At 35.0% G+C, this 27,255-nt stretch overlaps 1 protein-coding gene and 1 long non-coding RNA gene across 5 annotated transcripts in view; one reads left to right on the forward strand and one right to left on the reverse strand.

The window, feature by feature from the left end:
• LOC144340828 (uncharacterized) overlaps window positions 1–11,659 on the forward strand; it is an 88,796-nt gene extending 77,137 nt beyond the window's left edge. The window contains exon 4 of the long non-coding RNA XR_013417275.1: window positions 9,159–11,659. This is a non-coding gene — a long non-coding RNA (uncharacterized LOC144340828). The remainder of the gene's footprint in view (window positions 1–9,158) is intronic.
• The window catches only part of ARSJ (arylsulfatase family member J), a 77,261-nt gene that overhangs the window by 30,293 nt on the left and 19,713 nt on the right, over window positions 1–27,255 (reverse strand). The window lies entirely within an intron of this gene.

Below are 27,255 nucleotides of genomic sequence, written 5' to 3' on the forward strand. Positions count from 1 at the left end.
AAATTATCCAGATAGAAAATCAACAACAACAAAAAAGTTAAACTAGACATTAGACTAAGAGCCCTAATTGACATATACAAAATGTTTAACCCAGAATACATATTATTTTCATCAGCAAATGGAACATTTTCCGGAATAGGCCATATCTTAGGCAACAAAACAAGTCTCGAAAAATCCAATACAGTAGAAATCATATCAAATATCTTTTTTGACCAATATGGAATAAAACCAGAAATCAACTGCAAGGGGAACCTTGGAAACTGCACAAACACATGCTCCTGAATGACCAGTGGGTCAAAGAATAAATTAAGAAGAAAAATTTAAATTTTCTCCAAACAAATTAAAATTGATATATAACATACCCAAATCTATGGAACACAGCAAAAACAGTATGAAGAGGAAAGTTTATAGCAATAAATGCCTATGTAAAAAAAGTAGAAAAACTTCAGATAAACAATCTAATGATGCACCTTAAGAAATAGAAAAGCAAGAGCAAATTAAACTCAACCTTAGTAGAAGAAAAGAAATACTAAAGGTCAGATTGTAAATAAGTAAAATTGAGCTAGCAAAACAATACAGAAGATCACTTAAGTGAAAAGTTGGTATTTTGAAGAGATAAACAGAATTGACAAACTTTTAAGCTAGACTAAAAAGAAAACAGAGAAGACCTAAATAAATAAAATCAGAAACAAAAAAGGAGACATAACAAATGAGACCACAGTAATATAAAGAATCTTTAGAGACTATTACAAACAACTTTATGCCAACAAGTTAGAAAACCTAGAATACATGGATAAATTGGTAGATGCATACAGCCTGCCAAAATAGAACCATGAAGAAACAGAAAATCTCAGCAAACCTATAGGTAATGAGATCGAAACTGTAATAAAATGTCTCTCATCTAAGAAAAACCCTCATGGCTTCACTGGTGAATTTTATCAAACATTTAAAGAGAAACCATTACTAATTCTACTAAAAATCTTCAAAAAAAAAAAAAAAATAGAAGAAAAGAGAATGCATTAAAGCTCATGCTACCAGGCCAGTGTTGCTCTGATACCAAAACCAGACAGACATACAACAAAAAAGGAAAACTACAGGCCAATATCAGTGATGAACAGGGATGCAAAAATTATTAACAAATCCTGGCAAACTCAATTCAACTCCTCATTAAAAAGGTTTTCACAATCATCAAGTGGGATTTCATCCTAGGGATGCAAGGATGGCTCAAAATAAGTAAATGAATGAATTACTTATATTAACAGAATAATTATCACAATAAATTATATCACATTAACAGAAGCAAGGAAAAAACCCATATTATGATTTTAATAGATGCTGAAAAAACTTCCGATAAAATTCAACATATGACAAACCTTCACTAAACTGGGTATGAAGGAACATACTTTAAAATAATAAAAGCCATATATATGATAAACCCATAGTCAACATCATACTGAACAAGGAAAAATTAAAAGCTTTTCCTCTAAGATCTGAAACAGCACAAGGATTCCTGTTTTTAGCATTTTTGCAGAATTATGTTTATTAAACATAATAGTGGAAGTCCTGGCCAGAGCAATTAGACAAGAGAAAGAAAGAAAATGCATCCAAATTGGCAAAAAAGAAGTCAAATTTACCTTGCATGCAGACAAAATGGTCTTGTATTTAGAAATGCCTGAAGACTACCAAAAAACTGTTGGAATTGATAAAGGAATTCAGTAAAGTTGCAGGACACAAAATTAAGATACACCCCAATTAAAATGACTTATATCAAAAAGACATTAAATAACGGATGCTGGCAAGGATGTGGAGAAAGGGAACTTTGTACACTGCTGGTGGAAATATACACTAGTACACCCACTATGGAAAACAGTATGGAGGTTTCCCAAACAACTAAAACTAGAGCTACCATGTAATCCAGCAAATTCCACGGCTGGGTGTATACTCAATATATTGAAGATACATCTGCACTCCCATGTTTATTGCAGCAATATTTGTAATAATCAAAATATGAAATCAACCTAAATGTTCATTAATAGATAAAAAATGTGGTATATAGGTATACACAAGAGAATTATTCATCAATAAAAAAGAATTAACTCCTGTCATTTCCAGCAACATGGATGGAATTGTAGGTCTTTATATTAAGTAAAAGAGGTCAGGCACAGAAAGATAAATTTTGCATGTTTCCACTCATATATGGGAGCTAAAAAATATCATGTCTTTGAGATTGAAGTAGATTGAGAGTAGATTGGTGATCACCAGTAAAGTCAGTAAGGTGACTATAGTCAATATTAATTAATTGTACATTTCCAAATAGCTAGAAGAGAATTATTTGAATGTTCCTATTATGAAGATGAATATTTAAGATGAATATCCCATTTACCTTGACTGGATTATATGAGTGTATTTTATTGATACCTATTAGATGTGCATATTTTCAGGCTACATGAGATAATTTAATATAAATATAATATAAACATAAATGTGATACTTTAATATAATTTCACATGCACCCTGAAAATATATATGTCTACTAGGTATCAACAAAAAATTTCTTAATTAATAATTTTAAATTGTGTATTCTAAACCTTGGGATTTATCTTTTACTACACTGGAATATGAATTGACCCAAGAAATAAGAGCAAACTAAGCCACTTTTCCAGTGCAAATCTGAATTAGAAATTAATCTATTTTCTTAATTTGATGGATTGGTCAATTATTTCTCTACTTTCCCATTTAGCCTAAGTATATACTATGATTCTCAAACTTTCCCTAAAATGGGAATTAACAATGTCTGGATTTCAAATTACTTTCCTTCTGAAAGTCTGTATAAAACTTTAAAATGTATTTTAAACATTCTTTCAACACTGAGGTAATTAACTAAGGATAGCTAGTCAGGAAATTAAATGTCAAAACCAAATAATTGGAGAAGGTACTGTCTGTTATATCCTCGTGATAATTTGCAATGTAAATAAATGCAAAATATGATGTTTTCACCTACAAAAAGCACTGTGATCATTTGGACAACAGCTCTGACTTAGTTTGATCTTTTCCTCATTCATATAGTAAATATTTATTGAGCAGCTTCGGTGAGTAAGGCACAGTTTTTGCTGCTGTGAGGAATGTCAAGCAAGATATATAAAAAGGAGCTAAATAAGAAGGACAAGACATAGAAATGTACACGAGACAGAAAACCCTTTGGATGTTCTAAAGAGGAGGAAGCTAGTTCTGGCTGACTAGACAGAAAAATAAGGAAAGGGTTCACGTCATGTGGCTTATAAGCTAGTAAAGAGTAGTATCTGAGTCTTACCATTGTGGCTGTCCCCTTTGTACATACATTCTGAAATAAAATTATCACTTAAAAGGTCATTGAATGAATGAGTAAATAAGTAGATGAATGCATTTTCTGTGTATGTATGTCCATGGAACAGGCTGCCATTCAAAAGAAAAAGGATGTATCTGCTATCCCCCCAAAAAAGACATTTGCACATTGTGGTAACCAGAAGTGGGTCAGATGTATTCCAAGGGAGAATCTGATTTAGCAGTAAAATATGAAATGAAGACTACTTGAAAAACACATGTATGACTTCCATTAGGTAGGTGCTTCCCACACTTCATATATAAACACTTGAATTTGTAATTTCTGGTGTACATAATAGCTATTCAACAAATAAATGTATAAATACATGAAGAAGTGAATGTTGAATGTTAAATAATATTTACTATCAAATCAGCTTGTTCATTTCCATTTTAGCATATTCTAAAATGATCATACTGTTGTTACTTGCCCCTCATTCACTGCCCACTAGGATGTCAGGCTCCATGCAGCCAGGGCCTTTTCTGGCATCTTTATCACTGTGTTGATGTATTGTACAGTGCCTGATGCACATGTAACCCAAATGGTGCAACATTAGTAAAAGCATTAATGCAGAAGCATGGCAGAGTGGATAAGACAGCAAAATTAACTATTATAAACAAGTAAATTTGCCTTGAAAAATAGACTCATCACTGATAAGTGATATTTGTTGAATTTTTATGTTTTATGTGTCATTGGGCAGGATACTATATGGGATTTAAGTACTAAAAACCAGAAAAATGATACAAAAAATTACAGATTTTGTTTATAATTCATGTTCATAAAATGAAGACAACATAATCTTCTCCACTATAACCCATCAAGACATTAAACATTTTGATTTGACTAGAGAATGTTGCTATGTAAAGAAGACAAACTTTTAACAGCTAGAATGAAAATGAACTAAGTTTAAAAAAAAAATTCAGTTCTACTTCTTTACTACACTAAAATAATCTAACCACAAAATTAGTTATTAAAAATATTTTAAAAGGCAGCATGCCTCCCTGTCAAATCAGAATCAGATTCATTGTAGGCTTTCCTTAATCTAAAAATAATTAGAAGGGCACTGTCATTAATCATAAAGGTGATGCTACTTTATTATAGCTCAAATACCAAAGTATTTTTATTTTGGAACTCATAAAAGCAGAATAATAATGAAGCAAAATGTTAAAAAAAATCACCTTTGAGAATACAATAAACATTTGGTTATTTCAGATAAAATATTAATGTGTCTTTAACATCTGTTCATATGTTCACGTCCTTGCTTTTCATTATACTGTACTGAGTCTGAGAACACAAGAACATTACTGCAGCTAAGAGCACGCAATCTTGTAAAATTCAACACATACACAAAACTATTTTCAAAGAAAATTAACCAATATAGAAAAGCATATACTATCATTTACTAATAAATGTGTTCACTCAATAAGTAATATTCACTGATTATGAACATATTCTGGTTATAATTTCAGTGGTACTGGGAAGATTCATTTCCTTCAATATCTGCTCTATGCAAGGGCCAGAGATTCTCAATGTTCACACATTATTTATGTTATACTTTTTCCACCACTTTTGACCACGAATAATTGTTCAAATCATGCTAATGATCCTGTAGTGACACACAAGAACACGAACCCTTAGGAAGAATTAGATCCTGCTGAATTAAAGCCACAGAAAAGCTCCAGATGCCTAGAAAATATGGATAATAAAGTAGGTATTGATGGAGCATACCTCAAAATAATGAGAGCCATTTATGACAAACCCACAGTCAATATCATACTGAATTAGCAAAAGCTGGAAGCATTCTCCTTAAAATGGCCACAAGAAAAGGATGCCCTTTCTCACCACTCCTATTCAACATAGTATTGGAAGTTCTGACCAGGGCAATCAGGCAAGAGAAAGAAATAAAGTGTATTCATATAGAAACAGAGGAGGTCAAATTGTCTGTGTTTGCAAATGACATGATCCTATATCTAGAAAATCCCATCATCTCAGCCTAAAAGTTACTTAAGCTGATAAGTAACTTAAGCAAAGTCTCAGGATACAAAATCAATGTGCAAAAATCACAGGCATTCCTATACACCAACAGCAGAGAAGCAGAGAACCAAATCATGAATGAACTCCCATTCACAATTGCTACAAAGAGAATAAAATATCTAAGGATACAGCTAATAAGGGAAGGGAAAGACCTCTTCAAGGAGAAATACAAACCACTGCTCAAGGAAATCAGAGAGGACAAAAACAAATTGAAAAACATTCCGTGCTCATGGATAGGAAGAATCAATATGAACATAGACATATTGACTAAAGTAATTTGCAGATTCAATTGTATTCCCATTAAATTACCATTGACATTCTTCAGAGAATTAGAAAAACTACTTTAAAATTCATATTGAACCAAAGAAGAGCTGGTATACCCAGAATAATCTTAAGTAAAAAGAACAAACCTGGAAGTATCATGCTATGACTTCAAACTATACTGTGAGGATACAGTAACCAAAACAGCATGGTACTAGTACAAAAACAGACACAGACCGATGGAACAGAATAGATAACCCAGAAATAAGATCACACATCTACAACCATCTGATCTTCAAAAAACCTGACAAAAACAAGCAATGGGGAAAGGATTCCCTATGTAATAAATGGTGCTGGGAGAACTGGCTAGCCACATGCAGAAAATTGAAACTGGACCCCTTCCTTAGGACATTTTATACAAAAATTAACTCAAGACCAATTAAAGACTTAAGTGTAAAACCCCAAACCATAAAAACCCTAGAAGAAAATCTAGGCAATACCATTTAGGACATAGGCATGGGCAAAGATTTCATGATGAAAACATCAAAAACAATTGCAGCAAAAGCAAAAATTGACAAATGGAATCTAATTAAACTAAAGAGCTTCTCTACAGCAAAAGAAACTATCATCAGAGTGTACAGGCAACCTACAGAATATGAGAAAATTTTTGCAATCTGTCCATCTGTAATGATGTAATATCCAGAATCTACAAAGGTAGATTACAGAGGTATCCAGAATCTACAAAGAATTTAAACAAATTTACAAGGAAAAAAAAAAAAAAAACAAACTACCCCATTAAAAATGGGGTAAAGTAGATGAACAAACATTCCTCAAAAGAAGACGTTTATGTGGCCAACAAACATATGAAAAGAGCTCAACATCACTGATCATTAGAGAAATGCAAATCAAAACCACAATGAGATACCATCTCATGCCAGTCAGAATGGCAATTATTAAAACATCAAGAAACAAGAGATGCTGGCGAGGCTGTGGAGAAATAAGAACACTTTTACACTGCTGGTGGAAATGTAAATTAGTTCAACCATTGTGGAAGATAGGGTGGTGATTCCTCAAAGACCTCGAACCAAAAATACTACTTGCCCCAGCAATCTCATTGCTGGGCTTATACTCAAAAGAATATAAATCATTCTGTTATAAAGATACATGCATGCATATGTTCACTGCAGCACTATTCACAATAGCAAACACATGTAATCAACCCAAATGACCATCATTGATAGACTGGATAAAGAAAATGTGGTACATATACACCATGGAATACTATGCAGCCTTAAAAAGGAATGAGATCATGTCCTTTGCAGGGACATGGATGGAGCTGGAAACCATTATCCTCAGCAAACTAATGCAGGAACAGAAAACCAAACAGTGCATGCTCTTCCTTACAAGTGGAAGTTGAACAATAGGAACACATGAACCTAAGGAGGGGAACAACACACACTGGGGCCTGTAGGGGGTAGGGGTTGTGGGGAGGGAGAGCAACAGGAAAAAATAGCTAATGCATGCTGTGCTTAATATTTAGGTGATGTTTTGACAGGTGCAGCAAACCACCATGGCACACCTTTAACTATGTAACAAATCTGCACATCCTGCACATGTACCCCGGAACTTACAAAAAAAAAAATGTGGATAAAGACAGAGTATCCAAAGAAGGAGGTGGAACTACCAAAGTCGGATTTCTCCCACTCTAAAACTATGTGTAGAACTGGCTCTAAGAAGAGTTACATTAAAGAGTAAATTCAAAATGGGTTAAAATTTTAAAATAAGATAATTTTTTTTCATCTTGAATTCAAATTTTTTTTACAGGCAACATGCATACTTGTGGAGTCTGGGCATATGTGTTAAGGCAAATTACTCTTAGAGTAAGGTCTTAAAGGTCCTTTACACAACTGATTTCTTTATTCTCTTCCATTTTCTTCAATGTCCTCTCTGAAGTAAACCTCCAGGTTACAGAGAAAAAGAAGGTGGTCTGGTAGCTGAGTAGCCTTCAAAGAGTTATGACAGAGAGCAAATAGATCTTTTGATTTGGTTCTATATCTAAACTTCTGCACTCCTCACAGACCTGGGAACATTGTAGAAGCTACAAATGTATTTCTACAGAAGGTGAATGAATTCTTTCTAGATATAAATGTGATATATGAAGCAACATGAGAATACACTCCATATTCTGAAAATACAATGCACTTTTCAGTTTCTAAAGACATTGCAAAGTTGCAAAACAAAACAAACACTTTGCAGTTACATACTTGAACAATCCAAAGTGTAGTTTTTTTGTACCTCCAGTAATTTTAAAGCATACAAGAGTCACTTCTTTGTGTTCATGTTTTGATTCAGAAAATGTTTATTTGGTTTCTACCACATGGAAGAAAATTTACTAGGAATTTAATAGGATAATGCAAAGACGAGAAGGCATGTCTATATGCCCTCAAACAACTTGTGTCTAGTATCAGTGTATTGCCAAGAAGCCCCCAAAAATCATAATTTAATAACATTGTAGAACATTTAAGAACATTATCAAAATAATAATTTAAGATAGATGTGCTGTTACAAATTACAAAATGTCATTAAATTCAAAATCAAAACAGGAATTAAATATATAATGTATAAGGCACCAAACTAAACTCTGCAGTAGAAACGAAATAAACACATAATTTCCAATGTTAATTAAATTATGATCTAGATAAATCACTAATTTATATATGCAAATTACTGTCAGCAAGGCAAAATGTTAAATTAATATTGCCAAGTTAAGATGCAACAATTCAAAACAAGAATGCTTAAAAATCTTTTCATTCATTATCTACTTTAGCAGAATTCTGAGGAAGATAACATTAATTATTACAGATTAGAAATTAGAGATTTAGAAAGTGAAAACATGTAAGAAGGACATGTTTCCAGAAAGCAGAGGTTCAGGGGTAGAGGGTGGAGGAGGTAACAGAAGTATCAACAACTTGAAATCCTTGAAGTATGACTAGACTGTTTAGAATGTTAAGATACCTAGGAAGGCAGACTGGATTCCAGTTACAAGGAATCTTCTTAAGTAAATGAGGTGAATTTGAAGAGTGCAAGAACAGCCAAGTTTAACTGGAATGTAAAGAATGAGTAGTGAGTGATAAAGGTTGGAAAAGCAACGAAAGGTCAGATTGTGGCAGAACTTAATAGTCTCTAAATTTATGTTTCCATTCCTACTTCTCATTTCCCATGTACTTCTGCTCAAATTAATTTAACAAACAGCTTCCAGATCAATATTGTATAAGTAAAGCCCAATGATGTAATCCTACTGCTAAATAAAACCAGTTAACCTATAAAGTACTCAAAATATAGATATCTAAGAATACTAGACTCTTGAAATTATGGCTGCAACCTTTTGCAAACCCAAGTCACAAATGCCCATTTCCTCTCTGTTACAAATAAACCCCAAACAATATAACTCCTAGGACTTTAGTTGGACTAAATCTTTGATCTGGAACCATTTTCACATTTACAGGCCACTTCGAATGCCATCTCTGTCATGGACTTTCGTCTCCCCTTTAAGCACAAGGTAGAATACAATCAACAAGAACTTGGAATGTTCTTCAATTTCAGCATGCAGTGGTTCTGAGTGATCTTTCCAGATTTCCTTTTTAACTTGGCGTACGTACAACAAACAGTGCTGCTAGAATTTCAGAGGTTTTTCTTAAAATGGAAAAGTGATTTTAAAAAATATGAAGAAAATTTACCACGTTTCTTTTAAAATTACTAAATAGGATGCATGATGTATGTTCTATCATAACTAAGATAATTGTTATCCCTTTGGTGCAGCTAATAGATATATGTGAAGAAAATATCTTGCCTTATGAGACAGAAGTTTACCTAGCTATTAAAAAAAAGTAACAACGTGCAGTGCAAAACATCTTTCTACTAAGAATTCTAAGATATTAATTCATAAAGGTAGATTTTGAATCTCTTTGGTGGATCCCAATACAGCTCAAACTCAATCAGTGTCAGGGTTTATATGGAAGCCACTAACCTCCTTTTGGCCAAAGTGCATCACTGTGGGCTGAAACTTGCTTAGACAACTTTAAAAGTTAAGAGTAGCCAGCATGTGCCATAGCCTCCAATTTCAACCCTCTTTGCTCTTGTTTTTTCTCTTGGGAATCATATGCTCTTGAATCAGTGCTTCATATCTTAGCTCATATCTTAAGATCTGACTTGTGTCTCCTACTCCTACATTATCTGCCACAGCCGTGTGCAGGAATCCTTGCCATACTTCTTGCTCTCCTGCGACACAGGGCCCTAGGATCATGACTGCCCTGAGTACCATTCTGTGATGTTCCGTCACATGACAGGAAGCAGTTTGGATTCCCCAACTGAGCAGAATTCCTCTGTAAATATCTCAAATACATTTTCCTGGGATTGACCTCTCCTTTCTTTTAAAAACTATTAAGTGAACACTACTTTGTGCCAGGTACTAGTATAGATGAGACAGGGCTTCTCACTTCCCACAGGGGGAGCCAGATGATAAAAAAAATTAAACCACTTTGCAACCAAGAAAATTCAGCTAGTGATAACTGCTATGGGAAAAAGCAAAATAAGCTAATGGCAGAGAGTGACAGAAGGCAGTTATATTAAAAAAGATGGGAAGGGAGACTTCTTTGAGGGTGTAGCTTTTGAGCTGACACCTGAATAATGAGATGGAGTCAGTCAAGGGCAGATATGGGAAAAGTCATTCAAGCAGAAGGAATGGTAGACATAAGGATCCTGAGCTGGGAATCAGATCAGTATGTTCATGAACAGAGAGAAAGACAGGCTGGAGAACAGAATTAGGGAAGATGGCAGGCAACAAGGCCAGGGAGGTAGGCAGGGATTAGAGTATGTCATGCCTTGTAGGCCAAGTCATGCAATTTGTATTTTATTCTCATTGAAATGGCAAAGACATTAAAAATTTGGGGAGAAATGTGATCTAATTTAAGTTTTACAAATCTCTCTGGTTGACTTAGAGAGAATGGAATTTTGGTAGCAAAGAGGAAACAATATGAATGCTGCTGCAAAAGCAAGTGATGTTTGTGGTTTGGGCTGTGGCTTCGAACCAGGAGACTCTGAGAAGTGATCTTTAGGAAATAATTTGCAGGTAGATGTGACAGGGCCAAATAAGGGATGCATGTATATATGTGTGTGTTTATTTATGAATCTGTATGGATCTATGTGTTTGGGATGCGGAAGATGAATATACAAGAGGCAGGATGACATGTGGGATTCCAATTTGAACAACTCAGCCAATGATGAAAAAAAAAAAGAGAGAAACAAATAGCTCTCTTAAAAGTTTGAGAATACTACATTAACCTCATAGTTCCCTGTCAGGTAGGCAGGTATCTTAGTTTTCCTCAAGAAAAATGATCTCATAATTTTAGACTCATCTAGTTACCAAAAGAGATCCATTAACTAAAATAAGATTAGTTAAAACAACATGTACAATAAAATTACATGCAGTGTCGAGAACATATTGTCCAAGATCTAGAAACAGGCCAAAGAGATACCTGGGTTTCCTTTTAGGAAAATGCCAAGAGGTAGAGTGTTCTAACAGCTCTCAGGGGATCATCAACTCTATAAGGGTGTGAGTCTTATGATTGACTAGATTGTTTTACAGCTTAATAGGTGTAGAAGTTAAGTGGTAGAAGATTGAGAGTAATACCAATGATTTTTGCCATAGCAATGGAAATGAATTTTGTTCAGGAGAGGTACAACTGATTTCTACCCTCTAGAAAAGATGAATCCTAACATTATGTTTTGTTGCTTATGATTATTAACATTTTATAATTATTAACAAATTCATTTTAACATTCCTGATTGCATATATATATGTGTGTGTGTGTGTGTATATATATATCTGTATATCTATATCTGTATGTCTATCTACCTGTCTTCAAATTCTCATTTGAATTTGTACTGGCATCTTAATTGTTCTGTCTTAATTAATGACTTAAATAAATAAAATATTTGACATGTTTATATATGAATAAGAATAATTTATTTACCTTTTGAAGTTACATTTTAACAAGAGTAAAAATAGTGCAGATATTTTTGAAGTCCAAGTAGAAACTCGTATGCTCTTTGTTGGTGTCTCTTTTTAAAAATATGTAGACATATTTTAAGAGACAGGGTCTCTGTCACCCAGGGTGGAGTGCAGTGGTGAAATCATAGCTCACTGACCTTCTGGGTTCAAGCAATCCTCCCACCTCAGCCTTCCTAGAAGCTGGGACTATAGGTGTGTGCCACCACACCCAGCTAATTGTATTTTTTGCAACAAGGGGGTCTCACTATGTTGCCTAGACTAGTATCAAACTCCTGGGCTCAAGTGATCCTCCCACATCAGCCTCCTAAAGTGCTAGAATTACAAGTAAGAGCCACCATTCCTGGCCCTTTTGTGGTGTCTCTTCAAATGCTAATTCCTGACAATGACACAAGAGATGACAGAAGTAAGTAAACTTTTAATAGTTAGGATCAACATTGATTGGTAGAGTTATGGATAATATTAGAGTACAAATAGAATTGATCCTAAGACATTCATGCTATAGGGGAATTTTTTTTGAGGGAGCTCATTATTTCAAAAAAGGCATTATAAACAACTCTGAGAAAACCAGCTTAACTGCTATCATAAATTCCATTGCTACATTTACATGTTAAAATTCTCAATGCAGTTTACTTTTATGTATCTGACATTTATATAAATAGATATAACAACCATTGTTTAGAAATACGCTGTATACTTGTATTTTGTCTGTCCTTTGATTTCTTCTCACTTGCTTCCTGATGAAAAGAAAAATAATTCTCCCAAGTAATTCCACACAACTTATTTTCTGATTTGAACCAACAATCTTGGTGGTTGACAGGATTCTTGGGGGCTTACAAATGTCAGTTTGTTCATAGTTTCAGGCAGAGTGATCTAGGAAAGCAATTTCTCATAAAATACTTTCCTTCTCTTTAAACATTTTTTTTTTTCCCTGTTAAGAATTGCTTTTTCTTCTTGGTATAAAAATAATTTGCTTTGTGGTTATTTGGATGTGAGTCACTTCTGTAAGTCACTTTTAGCTATGTTCCCCTGGCTGGGTGAAACAAAGTAAAAAGAAAGCCAGAGTTTATCCCTCCACCGTTTTCTAGCTGTCTTTTGCATCACTTTTTCATCTGCCTGCTTTATGCTTTTCTTTAACTGTTGACAATAGGGGCTGTGCTTTCTCTCCAAAATTAAAATGAAAAGAAATCCTAAATGTAGCCACCATTTTTTAATGACTTGCAAATCACCATGCATGAAAACAATGATGCAGGCACACATTGAAATTTCACACCAAGAAGACTCCTTTGCACATCAAATGGCATTTTTAGGTGCATAAAAAAATGTGCCTAAAAGAAAAGAATGTTAAGATCTTAAAGATAATTTTAAAACATCATGTTTTACAGTGGACTAGGAGCCCTAATTTTGCACATTATCTCCAATGAGAATTTCAAAGTAAAAAAAAAAAATCAATAAAAGTGGTTTTACATACACGCCATACACACACACACACACATCAGTAAATATGATTTATATATTTGATATGCCAAACTCTCCAAGTTCTATTTTAATTTACATAAATCTACATTTCTCCTTGACCTCAATAATAGTAATAACGCACCCATAACATTTTGCATAAATTGTACAATTTATTTTCACACATGTTATTATAACTGAGCTCAGTAGCTGTTCCATGAGGAAACAAAGGCAATATTAAAATTATTTTGGTGACTTGAATTACAGCTGTTTTGTTTTTCTCTATAGTGATTTCTAATTCCTTATTTTCTCTTCTAAGATTTGTTTACTTTATCAATTATAAAAATGTTAAGGATATTGTAATAGTTCAGCTTATGTATATAATTTGGAAGTTATGATGTTTAAACCTTCATACATTGGAGAAGAGGCATCAGCAAAATGAAGTGGTATCCAATATATCCAACCTTTGATGATTCACTAAAAAATAATTGTAAGTATTACCTCTCATCAATTCCATAAACTAGGTAAAAACCATTATTTTAAGTTTTTGTCAATAAGATATTTTGTAATATAGACATATATATTCAGATATTTTAAATTGTGATATTTAGGTCCTCCAATAGGGATTTAAAATTGAAAAATAGGCCAGATGTGGCGGCTGAGACTTGTAATCCCAGCAGTTTGGGAAGCCAAGGGAGGAGGATAACTTCAACCCAGGAGCTGGAGATCAGTCTGGGCAACATGGCAAACCCCGTTTCTACTAAAAATACAGAAATTAGCTGGGTGTCTTGGCATGCATCTGTGATCCCAGCTGCTTGGGAGGTTGAAGCATGAGAATCATTTGAATTTGGCAGTTGGAGGTTGCAGCGAGCTGAGATTGTGCAGCTGGACTCCAGCCTGGGCAACAGAATGAGATTCTGTTTCAAAAGACAGAAAGAGGGAGGAAGGGAAGGGAAGGGAAAAGGGAAGGGAAAAGGGAAGGGAAAGGAAGGGAAGGGAAGGAAAGGAAAGGAAAGAGGGGTGGAGGGGAGGGGAGGAAAGAAGCCTGAAGGAAGGAAAGAAGGAAGGAAGGAAGGAAGGAAGGAAGGAAGGAAGGAAGGAAGGAAGGAAGGAAGGAAGGAAGGAAGGAAAAAATTGAAAAATTGAAAACATTGAAAAATAACTTTTATCTTTATTGGGTAGAGAATAATCTACCTGAGCAATTAAATTTTAAAAAGTATATGGACTATGTTTTATAAGTTATTTCATAAATTTTACCCTTTTTTGTTCATTAAGCTTACTAAGTGTAGTATGGTAAAACATATTATCCAATTTGTCTGAATATGGATATTTTATTTAATTATGGCATTTTCAAAAGTAAGTCTTTAAACGTTTAATCAAAATACATTGGCTGGGCATGGTGGCTCATGCCTATAATCTCAGCACTTTGGGAGGCCAAGGCGGGTGGATCACTTGAGGCCAGGAGTTCAAGACCAGCCTGGGCAACATGGTGAAACCCATCTCTAACAAAAATACAAAAATTGGCAGAGTGTGGTGGTGCACACATGTAGTCCCAGCTACTTGGGAGGCTGAGGCACAAGAACCGCTTGAATCCAGGAGGTGGAGGTTGCAGTGAGGCAAGATTGTGCCACTGCACTCCAGCCTGGGTGACAGAGCAAGATTCTGCCTTAAAAAAAATTAACATAGTATTTTCTTTATTATATTAGGAAGTAATGGGCTTATGAGTTATTTATAGCTTCAACCCACTGTCTTATTTATATTAGCCTGAGTAGGAAATTACCTGTTGAAATTTATATTGACTCATAACTATGGATCAGTAAATCCAAATGGTTTACTGACATCAACAGGAAATTTGAATCAGGAAAAACTTTAAAATTGTTATTCTTTTCTTCAGAAATTTCCTTAGAGTTAACAAAGATTTGAGTATTCTCTGGATCCCTAAAGGTATATTAAGTGCCATATTTTATAGTATCTAGGCAACTTTATTTTAAAACTAAATCACTTATCCTTTATTATGCTATAATAATAGTTGCAAGCATGCTATATTCTAGAATTTTTTCCAGACATATTGTTAACGTTATCATTAGTCTCGAGTTATTTATTATGCTTCACTGATTTTAGCTATATGTATATGTCTAAGTGATCATACTTTAGAACCAAGTTTCATAGCACATGTTGGAAAAACCTAACAATTATATTAGTGCAGGAGCTTAAAGGAAACAATCCAGCACCGTGACATGGAGGAGTTGGCTGTAGCCATTCCACATCCTCTTCTAGGCCTCTTGGTATTTGGCTTTGTTTTCAGAATTTTCTGTATCTCTTCATTGCAACAGATGCTCAAAGAGTTTCTTAAAGTTCACCTCTAAGAAATGTACTACATCCTTTTCACAATAGCAAAGACTGGGAACCAACCCAAATGCACATCAATGATAGACTGGATAAAGAAAATATGTCACATATACACCATGGAATACTATGCAGCTATAAAAAAGAATGAGTTCATGTCCTTTGCAGGGATAGGGATGAAGCTGGAGACTATCATTCTCAGCAAACTAACGCAGGAACAGAAAATCAAACACCACATGTTCTCACCCATAAGTGGGAGTTGAACAATGAGAACATATGGGCACAGGGAGGGGAACATCATTGAGGCCTGCGGGGGCTGGGGGTGAGGGGCTAGGGGAGGGATAGCATTAGGAGAAATACCTAATGTAGATGACGGTTTGATGGGTGCAGCAAACCACCATGGCACATGTATACCTAATGTAACAAACCTGAACATTCTGCACATGTATCCCAGAACTTAAAGTATAGTAATAATAATAAAACAGCAATAAGAAAATGAAATATGCTATATCTTCCCTAGCACTTTCTTCTGGCTAGAATTGAAGATCTGGTGAGTACCAGAGACCATCTCTTTCCTCTATGCTTGACTTTCATCAAAGGATGTAAAAAAGCCTCATGGACACAACTTGAGATGGTGGACACTGAACCTTGCCATTTCCGAAAGAAGTTAAAGAAACTGCACCCAGTGAACAAGAACTAGCCTTTCATCATTCCGTAGGTATTTACTGATGGCTCCCTTAAGGCCCAACTGAAACGTAGACGGAGATGATGTTACTAGCTGAGCGTTACTGAAGATTTAGTCCATGCCAGTCTCTGTACTAAGGACTTAACCTCCCTTTCCTTATTTGCTCCTCATTGCCCCATGGAATAGATATATTCAGTGTTGTTTAGATATGAAGAAACAGAGGCAGAAAGAGTGAAAACTGATGATCTCTTCACTGTTAACTCATTTTTGCGATCTGTACTCCACTCCAAGTATATTTTATTAGATCCTTACATCTTCCAACACCCTCGGGAAGTAGAAGACCATTGCTATGGCACACAGTTTGTCTTCTCCTTACTTTTAAAAGCTCTTTGGTGGACATAAAAGAGGTGTGGGAGATGTTATTTCCTCTAGTTTCGCCCCACTTTTAATCTGGAAATGGAGGCAGACACTGGAGAAGCCCAGGCTCTGTGGGTTCATAGAAATGGATGCTATTCAGATGTAAGCTATATGGTTTCTCAGGAAATAAAATGAAGTTCTAATAAAATGTACTGAAAAGTGATTATATGGCACTAATAATGTGGGACTGTCTGAAAGGAGAAACCTGCTTCTGAAAGAACGGCTTCTCCCTTTCCCTCCCTTTGAAGTGATTTCAGCTGTCCAGAGCTGCCTGAAGGAAATCCATCATAGAAAAGAAAGAATAGTCCTATAGTCCTATTCTAACCCTCCCCCTTCGTTTTATGTTCCCTTAATACTTGCCCCTCCTGCAACCTCATCATTGCTTTATGGCTGACTGGTGAAAGGAAAAGCTATTCCTAGCACAGCAGATGTAGGAAGCCCCAGCCAGATGAGCCCTGGAACTGGCAGTAAGTTTGGTTTGGTAATAAGGAAACAGCTCAAGAGAAGCATGGGAAAGGGGCATTGAATTGTTCACTGAGAAACATTATCCAACAGTTGTGAGATAAATCTTGAAAGAGAGAAAGAGGGAAAAAGGGTGAATATGAGATGAAGGAAAGGGAAGAAAGAGAGGGAGAGGAAGAGGGGAGACAAAGTAATTTTGCTTCAAAAGGCCTGCAAATTCTGGAGGTATATAAATCCTATTTGGTTCTGTAATATGAATATGAAAATGTTACACATCAGCCCCTTAAATTTATGCTAAAATGACTGTATTATTTTTATTTTTATAGCTATTAAGTCTTGCACATTAAGAGGGTATGCTTTCCTGATTATACCGTGACTAGGCATAAGAATGGGAATTATTTTCTCTGGAGTTTGTTATGAGACAGCACCCTATTCTTAAAGAAATTTGCATACATTTGAAGCACTGGTATACTGGTGTGGTGTCCTGTCTTTCTGTTTATGGCACCAAACACTGCCAACTCTGTCCAAGACTAAGAATGGGAGAAAGGATTGGAAATAAAAGGAAATAAATGGAAGTTTTAAAAATGCTTGAAGAAACAAATATAAAAGAGAAAAAGAAACCAGAATCATAAAAGATAAAGATTTACGAGAAGGCATTAGAAACCCAGAGTAGTACAGCTATAAAGGCCCATGCTTGTTACTTAGTACTATAGCTGTCAAAAATGCTTCCAGTAGGGGGAAGTTCAGTATATCACCAGACAGCTCATTTTATTTCTGAAGCGTTTACTAATAGAAGGTTCTCATTTGGATTAATTCAGGTTCTTCTTGTCTGGAATCTTAATAAATCTGGAATCTCTTCTATGTTAATGTTCTTCAAATATGTGAAGACAGTTACCACGTTTCCGAGTCGTCTCAGTTATTTCAGCCAATCCTCATGCTCTCTGGTTGCCAGATCTCCTTGGCACACACTTCAGTGTGTCAGTGTCCCTCTTACAATCTGGCACTTTGAATTGAACATAATCCTTCAGATGTGGTCTGGACAGTGTAAAGTTCAATGGGACTACTCCCTTTCTTGATTTGAAGTCAACACTTTATTAAGACTCACACGAGCTTATTTGGCAGCACATCATACTGTTGGCACACGGTGAACTTGTAGGCAGCTAAAACCCCAAGTTATTTTTTTTTCCATATTCACTATTCTTAAGCCAGTTGTCCTCTGTCTTGTAGAAGAGGAGTTTACTTTATGAATCTACAGACAGAATGTTTTGTTTCTTGATGCTTTCTCTCATTGTTCCTGCTCTTTAAAGATCTAGAAGATATTTAATTTTGTCCTTCAATATGTTAGCTATCCCTCCTGTTAATTTTGGTGAATAATGTGTTGTCATCTGAATCATGTGTTCAAGAGTTTGAGGAGACAGAAATAACTTAGAACAAAGCCTTATCAATTGTTATTGAATAACTGACCTTAGGTTAACTTTGATTTGTTACTCAATTCACTTTGAATGGCACGTTCAACATTTTACTTACCATTCAGTTTATTTTTTTCTGATTAAAAGGATTGTCTTTTCTACAAGCCTTGTTGAAACTGAGATATAGTATATGTATAACCTCCCCAGATTTTGCATGCTGGAAGAAAATCACTTTTCTTTTTCATTTTTTAAGAGATAGGGTCTCACTATATTGCCCAAGCTGGAGTGCAATGACCATTCACAGGTGCATTCAGAGTGTATGGCAGCCTTAACTCCTGGCCTCAAGCAATCCTCTCGTCTCAGCCTCTCGAGTAGCTGGGACATAGGCATGCACCACTGCAAGAAATTTAAGTGATATATTTTGGGCATGAATTATTTTCAAACAATTTAAGGCCACTTCTAATAATCAACCAATTCCTGTAGTAACTTACTGAATAAAAATCAACTTCCCAGCCAACTTGATTTTTTAAAATCAGGGAACCATAATCAACCTATTAATTAGTTTTATTTCTAAAATCCAGACTTCTCTCTTTTTTGACATTGAGATACTACATGTTTTCAGTATTCTGATGTCTTCAATGCATGCTTTAAAATATTTTCATACACATATCAATTTTTAAAATATGGCATATAATGTAATGCACTCTGGGTCCTCAATTTAGCTAACTGTTCTTACAGTCTGTTAACCCACGAAACCAAGCACTTCCATACACCCTCCCTGGGTGAGGTAATGCTGAAAGCAGTCACTAGAGGGAAATAGAGGGCTGAAAACTAGGTACAGGAATGGTCGACTCCTGGTTAGGAGGACCAAGAGAAGGACAGGCTGGAGAAGGCTAGACCTCTGTAGAAGAGGCTACTCTCAGGTTTACCCCGAAATTCCGCTTTAGATATGGTTCACATAAGGACAGAGATAGAACTGGAATGCAATCAAGACAGATCAGCCAGTCAGCACTCAGTTGGAAGACACATCAATGACAACGTTTTTTGGAAGTTTGATATCAATGCCAGAAAATGACCTTGAAGCAGGAGTCTTGGTGTCATGGTTGAAATCTGTAGTCAAAGCTAAGATCAAAATTGCATCAGTTCAGCAACAATCGTTACAATTTATTGACTGTCTACTGTATGTCTAGCAATGAACCAATATTATGTCCCATTCTTGGAATAAGCTTTGGAAAGTAATATTTTCCCCATTTCACAAAAAGAAAACTGAAGAACAGGATTTAAGAAATTTAAGTGGCAGAACTGGGATCTCAACAGAGATTAGTTGAGCTGCAAGGCATGTACTCACTATGCTGAAAGGCTGGACAATACCGTATTCTGATTCAATAATTAGAACTCTGGGAAGAGAGCTCTATAAAAGCTTGAAACAATTTTCTCCTCAACTCTCAGGCCTTCTCTCTTAGAATTTGTGGAGAGTGGACACATCTTCTCACTTATCATAGGCTTCTATTTTCTGTAATTAAATTTCATCAGTCCTTCACAGATTTGAAGTTCATTCTGCTTTTTTAGGATCATGCAAACAAAATATATCCTATTAATACATTTTATTTTCTTTCAAGTCAAGGCAAATGAAAACTTCATAAACATAATGTATGGCTTTTTAGAAGTTATATGTAATGAATACAAACTTAGTACAGTGAAAATTCTCAGTGACAATTTGAATTTCCAATAGGATCTGCACCTCTTGGCCCAAATATTGGCCACATAAACATGGCACCAGGTCTATCTGGTAAAAATGCATATTAAGTAGTTAAGGGAGCAAATGTTTATAGGGGGTAAAATAATTTTCAGTTTTAGTATCTGTAAAGCCAAATATTAGATGAACAGGTCAATGAATTCGGGGATAAAATGATCAGTAGCAGCATAATAAAAGGATTTTAAAAGCACTGAACCTTAAATAACTTAATGGAAGTAAAGAGAAAGTTCAAAAAATGATTCACAAGATAGCTCAGGCAATAAGGTCCCTGATTTCAAAGATGTATACAGATGTTTGAAAAAAAATTGTCTCAAGAAATCTGAGTTTCAAAAGGCAGTATTTCTAAACATACTGGAAGCATTCTAAAACAAGCTAGAGTACTATACTAATAAGCATGGTTCTTTATCGTTTTCCTGTTCGGGGTTTCTAATGCTTTTCTCAAGACAGAGGTAATTAAAATAATATATTACCATCCAAATCCATGTTAGGTCTTCCGATGGGACTTCCTGTGGTTTCCTCAAGTCACCAACATCTCACCACATGTTTGAATATAGCCATTACATATTTCAGTGTGTTTAAACCTATTAACAATGATCTCCCTCCTGTTTGTCTTCTTCCTCCAGAACATATACAAATAAAATTTGTATAAAATTTCTTCCTTGAACTTAATAGATAATGTTTTCTTAGCAGATTTCTCTGGTCGAAAAAACGTAATTTGTGAGGAATATGAAATAGAAAACAACTTCAGGTTTATAGACTAGAGACCCATAATTCATATTATTTGTTTGAGTTTTCACCTTTTCTGAAAATACAGATTTTAAATACTTGAAAAAATAAATGGGATGTTTGTTTTAAATTCTGCCACAATCCAAATACTTGGAAAGCCCTGTATTTAAAAAACTTGAAATTTCATTCTAATTTTATTTAAGGTTAAACATAGAAGTGTCCTTTGAAAGTTCACATCTATCTCCCTTAACTTGGGCTGCACAAATTGTCCCAAAGATGTACATAGTTATTATGGCATGTTTTGATGCACAAGTAACCAATTGGTGATAATTTATCTCATAGCAGCAGGATAGATGAGCCCAGCTCACACTGGGCATTAACTGAACAACGTCCTACTTGCTGAAAATGGAAACTTATAGAAGTTAGGCTGTTTCTAAAATGTCCATGGGCATTCTAAACCTATAGTCTGAGCCAGATGTCTGGAATCTCTTAGAGATGATATTTATTTTTTCTAATATAGTCATATCTTTCCCTTTGCTGTTTTCTTTGCACTTATCTCTCTTGTCTTATTTTGGTTCCTTCTGTCCCTGCCGTAAACAGAAGTATGTTCTTTGTTCTCCCTCTCAATTTCTTGACTTTTCTTTTCTTTTCTTTTTTTTTTTTTTTTGAGCATATGTGAGCATACAGCATCTGTTTCCAAGCCTATGCCAGATGGATGAAAATAATTATTGGAGAAATCTGAGAAAAGGAAGATCAAGGCACTTTTAACATCAGCAGAAGATAATGAAAGGGTAGAACAAAAACTGAAAACCAGAGACACTGTCAGGAGTAAAGTAAAGTCAGTTCTCAGAGTTTCCATAGATCCAATGGCACTGCCATAAATCTAGATTGAGGAAGTCCATTAGCAGTTATTGCAGATACACTTACCTTCTCCTCACCCCAAATTCTAAATAAAATATATCAAAATGAATGGACAGATTGGTTATTATTTAAATATTAACCCTGCTTGCCAGCTTCTTTTAGGTCATAAATTTACATGGACTCATGGTAATCCAAATGACTGTATAATCAGGATATTTAGGAAAAAAAAAAAGAATCAGTGGCAATACTCAAGCCCAGGTTCCATGCCATCTGCAGGGGCTGTGCCATAGTTTTTATTATAAAAGCAACTACTATTAGGATGCTGTCGGACTGGTTTTTCCAAGCACCAAATCCATATGGGTAGAACTCAATAAATACCATGCAAATAATAATTACTAACATCTGTAGAGTGCTTTCCGGTCTACATGTTGCTTTGTTTAACCTTCATAACTGTTATAATCCTCATTTATAGCTCAGGAAACCGAGGCTTAGGGAGGTAAAGTGATCTAGTTAAGAGCATACAGCATAAAACAGTGTTTTAAACCATAAATTTCAACTCTAAAATGAAGTTTTTTGATTCCAAATCCAGAGCTTCTGCTACCTTGTGGTGCCTCTCTGAAAATGTTTTAACAACAATAATGTTATGATTATACCTTTTAATGTAATTTTTAGAAAATGTTGCCCTTCAGTATCTTCCAGCCACAGTAGCTAATATTTTATGAGATCATAGTTCTGAGTTATTTGTAATATGGAAACTGAACATTGGAAAACATTATTGAAATCTATTTAAAAACTGTTATTTGGTTCATTTGTGAACCTCAACCTCCTTGGCTCAAGTGATCCTTCCATCTCAGCCTCCTGAGTAGCCGGGACTAAAGACATGCACCACCATGCCTGGCTAGTTTTTGTAGAGACAGGGTTTTGTCATGTTGCCCAGGCTGGTTTCAGAGAGTTTGTAGTGATTTGGAAAGCAAGCTAGATAAAGCCTACTTTATGAAACATGTGCTTAGAATAAAATAGATTAGGATTTAAATCCATAAGGATAAAGAGCCACTTCTCCTTATAGGGAATATTTAATATATTTCCCTAGAACATAAAGAGTAAATTGTTAATCACTTAACAGGAAGAATAGAAGAAGGGGTTCTAAGACATTAAAAACAAAAATGGGAAGAAATGTTTTAAATAAACTAGAAATCAGTGGGACCACACAGTCACTTAATAAATCTTTACTGGCCATTTACTATATATCATATAATGCCAAATACTTGGGGAAATTTAAATTTTATAAGACAAAGCCTATCCTTTTGAAGAGCTCACAGTGCAATGGAGAAGAAAGCAATGAATAAAATGTTTGAATTAAGAAGGAGAAACTTGTCTGCAGGAATAAGCAAGGGAAGTAAAATCAGATTTGAGTTCTGAAGGATAAATTGTATCTTCACAGGATGAGAAATGGGCAAAATGCATTTGGAAAGGAGCAGCTCATGCAATGGCATGAAAGTATGAGAAAGAGATGAAGTTCATGAAATGGTGACATGATCAGTGCAAGTAGATCACTGGGTACTTGAAGGAGTGGTGAGAAACGAGTCTGAAAGACTGCAGGGGCCGGTTTGTGAGGGGTCTTTGATGACACAACGAAGTGTAGTGACTTTACAGGCTCCAGGGTGCTAATAGCCTTATGCTTTTCAGGCAGGCAGTAGCACCATGGAATGTGCAATTTAGAAAGACAATTCCAGCGGCTTAATGTGGGAAGAGACTGGTGACAATGCAGCATTTTACAGGCAGTTGCAATTGTAGCAGCAAGCTGGGCCTATAGAATTATAGGTTCTAAATTAGAGGGTGTATTTTACTTTAGATTAATCAATGCCATTAATAATTGCAGGCAGTTCATAATATAAAATGTTTTCAAGCAAGGATAGGTTTGGGGAGGAAGGCCTTGAGGCAGATTCATCATATAGTAAGCTAATAGGAAGGAAGGCTTCAATATGATGTCCGACGTCTTAGGATGGGTACAGTTCTTTTAGTTTTAGCTCTCCAAAAAGTATTTCCACCATTTTATTTAAATATCTCTATTAGCATCCTTAAATATTAGGGATTTCTTCTTCTTTTAAAAAAGTTAATTTCAGAGACCTCTCCTGAGAAAAAATAGAAAGATAAACTATGCTTGCAAAATTAATAAGCAATACATTGTATTGGGAAAAAATATAAAAATAAGTAGAGAATTATTTACTTAAAAATGGAAGTGAGTCTTTAAAGTCATTTTTCTGCAACAAATATGGTCTTTTGTTACATTGAGTGGGAAAATCTTCAATCAAACTTTCCAGGATAGAACATTAAAAAACAAAACCCATCAACTCTGAGCTCTCTCTCTACTGTTGAGCACAAAAACCAAAATTACAAATGTACAACATTTATTTTCAAAGTTCACGGTGACTGATTTGTGTATTGAACACAACGATTTGCTTCCTTTGTGCTTCTTTAAAAAAAAGTAACATTAACTTGCAAAAAAGACTCCAAATTGCTTATGTGGGAACAAACTTAAAAGTGAGACAGAATTTCATCTACAAGACTTAAAAACGTCTCTTAATTGTTATGATGTAATGGCAGTCTAAAAATTTTCATCAATAAACAAAAAATCAGTCAAGCACACAGACCGTCTGAGACCATCTTGTCTGGATAACATCTTCAAAGTTAGGACTCAGTGATTACTAGTCTGAGTTCCATGCTAAGGTGCTCAAGAAAAACAACTTCATATTGAGTGACATATACAAGTGCAGCAAATCTTTTTAAATTTGCATGTTGTTTTGGGAGGCTTTTTAAAAGAAACTGTAAGCCAGCATATGGAAAGTTATAAATGCAGCCCAAGTTTGCTTGGAATCTAATTAGAGAAGCCTTCCAGCTGTTGCCACTGCCTGGAGCCTCTATTTCCTCTTACTCTCTCCTTCCAAACAAACCACGGAAAAGCAAGCTGAACACCAGTTCTCCTGCCTGATGCAACATGAACTGAATTAGGCAGTCTGGCAAAAAGGAGATGAAAAAATCAGCCTCCTTATTAAATGTTGCTGTACATAAAGTGTACAATGAAAATTCAGCTGAATTAAGGACAGAGGTATAGAAACAAAATTAATGTTAAAAAATTTAAGTGCGTTACCAACAGCACAAAAGACATTATCAATATTATGACTAAAGACAGCATGATGTCTAGTGTTCACCTATTTGTAGAAAAATGAAAGAATCTGTTAATTATTTTTCTATTTGCACTATGTTCTCCAAACTAGACAACTATGATAACCAAAGGCCTTTGAACCCCTAACTTTGATAAAGATCAGGTTCCTACATCATAGATTGGTTATTTTTCCTACATCATAGATTGGTTATTTCTCTGAAATTATTCTCTATGGATATTAACCTGCATATTTTGACTTTAGCTGATACATATATACAAATAGATATATAACAGAGCTTAAGGCATGGAAGGTTGGGAGAAGGATGTATCATTGATGTACCTCTTTGAAGAGAAATAAAATTTCAATATTTCAATATTTCAATATAAAATTTCAAATAGGCTGAGAAGAGAGTGATTGTGGTATAAATTTACCTCTCCTATTTCTTTAATCTTCTACTTTCCACTAATTTCCCTACATTTTATCCTCAGCCTTTACCTTCAAGCATATGTCTCTCTCTATCTTGAAAATATCCTCTCTTTGAACCTGCCAGTTTTTAAATTGCCACAACATTTCTCTCTCCTTTGTTGCAAGGTTAAACCCCGCACACAGGCTACACCCACTCTTGCCATTTCTACTCTACCAATCCTTCTAATAAGCTCTCCAGAATCAAACCATTTGTGTTTTAGGAGCGGGATGGGGGTGGTAAGATAGAAATGATGACTTTCTTCTTAAAATAGCAATTTAAAAGCATGATAAAATTTAAATAATAACTAGAGCTGTCTGAAGAGAACATTTCTTTTCAGGCAAATGTGAAATTAAGTAATCTGTTTCATGTTGCGGTAGACATTTTTCTGAATGGCTCACACAGAACATAAACCTCAAAAGCCAACAGCATACTGGGGGGGGATAATTTCTGTTTGCCCTCAGTTCAGTGTTCTGTCCCGTTAACAGCTCTGCCTCTAAATATGCATGACATTTCCTTTCAAAAATTTTCTGTTTAATGTTTCAAATGCACACACTAGAGCTGACTTAGTAAACCAATTCCCTAATAATGAGTCATCTGGCCAAACATGAGTCAGAGTAATAAAGCTCTGGAGACACTTCACTGTTTGAACTTTAGGGACATATATAAACCTGTGAACAATTTCACAGCCTCAAGAAAGAATTTTTAACTGTTATGAGAGACTGGGTAAGAGAGAACCAGCACTTCCCTGTTTTCATGTCTTATCTTTTCTGAATTTGTAACATTGATTAGGATAACCTCTGTTCTATCATTTTTTATTTACAGAGATTGCAATGATCATGTGTAGCACTAAAATACAAGTTTCATAGACAGTCAGTATGTTTTACTTTATGTATATTAAACATGTTTTTTTCTTGAACATTTGGCAACTATAATCAACATGAGATTAACTGTTTCATAAGAATGTGTTTACATAGTTGCATATTATCAAATGGAATTTGGTTTCTGAAAAATGGAATGAAAGTATGGAACCAAATGGCACAGCTAGAAGTTAGAATATTACCCACCTCGTATTTTAGTTAATTTTACTGTGATCTATCGGCCACCCAAATAGATTTTTTTTTTTTTTCCCCTGAAAGTCTTCTAGTTTCTCTTGTCTTCAAGCCTATGTTCATTGGGGCATTAAGTAATGTACCTTCTATCATTGCTTCTCTCTTGAATTATTGTTCTCTTTCCATTCTTAGTGTTATCATTATGTTTTTTTTAAGTATTTTGTTTCTCATCCAGGCAGCTTCCTACTGGTTTCCCTGTTTTAGAGTTAGAGAAATAATAATGAGATATTGATAAAATAACAATTAGGCAATGATAAAATGATAAGAAAATGAGGCATTGACAATGAGTTGTAGTGGGTGTTTTACAAAATACACATTGATGGAGAATAAATTCTATGTGTGGTTCCCTACACCTGTTCTGGTATGCCTAACTACAACTTAGTTATTGAACAATAGTTTCCTTATATGCTTTTCTCACTACGGGTCTATTGAATTTGATGACAAGTGAAAATTTTGAGAGTTCAAGATCATCTGGAAAAGCTTCTCTACTTTACAAACATTGCTGTTTTATAATTATTTTCTGTGTACCTCCAGTATCATGGTTTGGATGTTAAAGTATTTCATGCTCACCTCCATGGTAGTGTTATAATGCCGCAGGATTATTAGTGAACTGCCTCAACTTTAGTAGCTATAATTGATTCTGGTGTATTCATCAGAATGACAGCCACAGTTTGTAGAA

Source organism: Macaca mulatta, chromosome 5 (assembly GCF_049350105.2).
Source record: "Macaca mulatta isolate MMU2019108-1 chromosome 5, T2T-MMU8v2.0, whole genome shotgun sequence".
In the NCBI taxonomy this organism is placed as follows: domain Eukaryota; kingdom Metazoa; phylum Chordata; class Mammalia; order Primates; family Cercopithecidae; genus Macaca; species Macaca mulatta.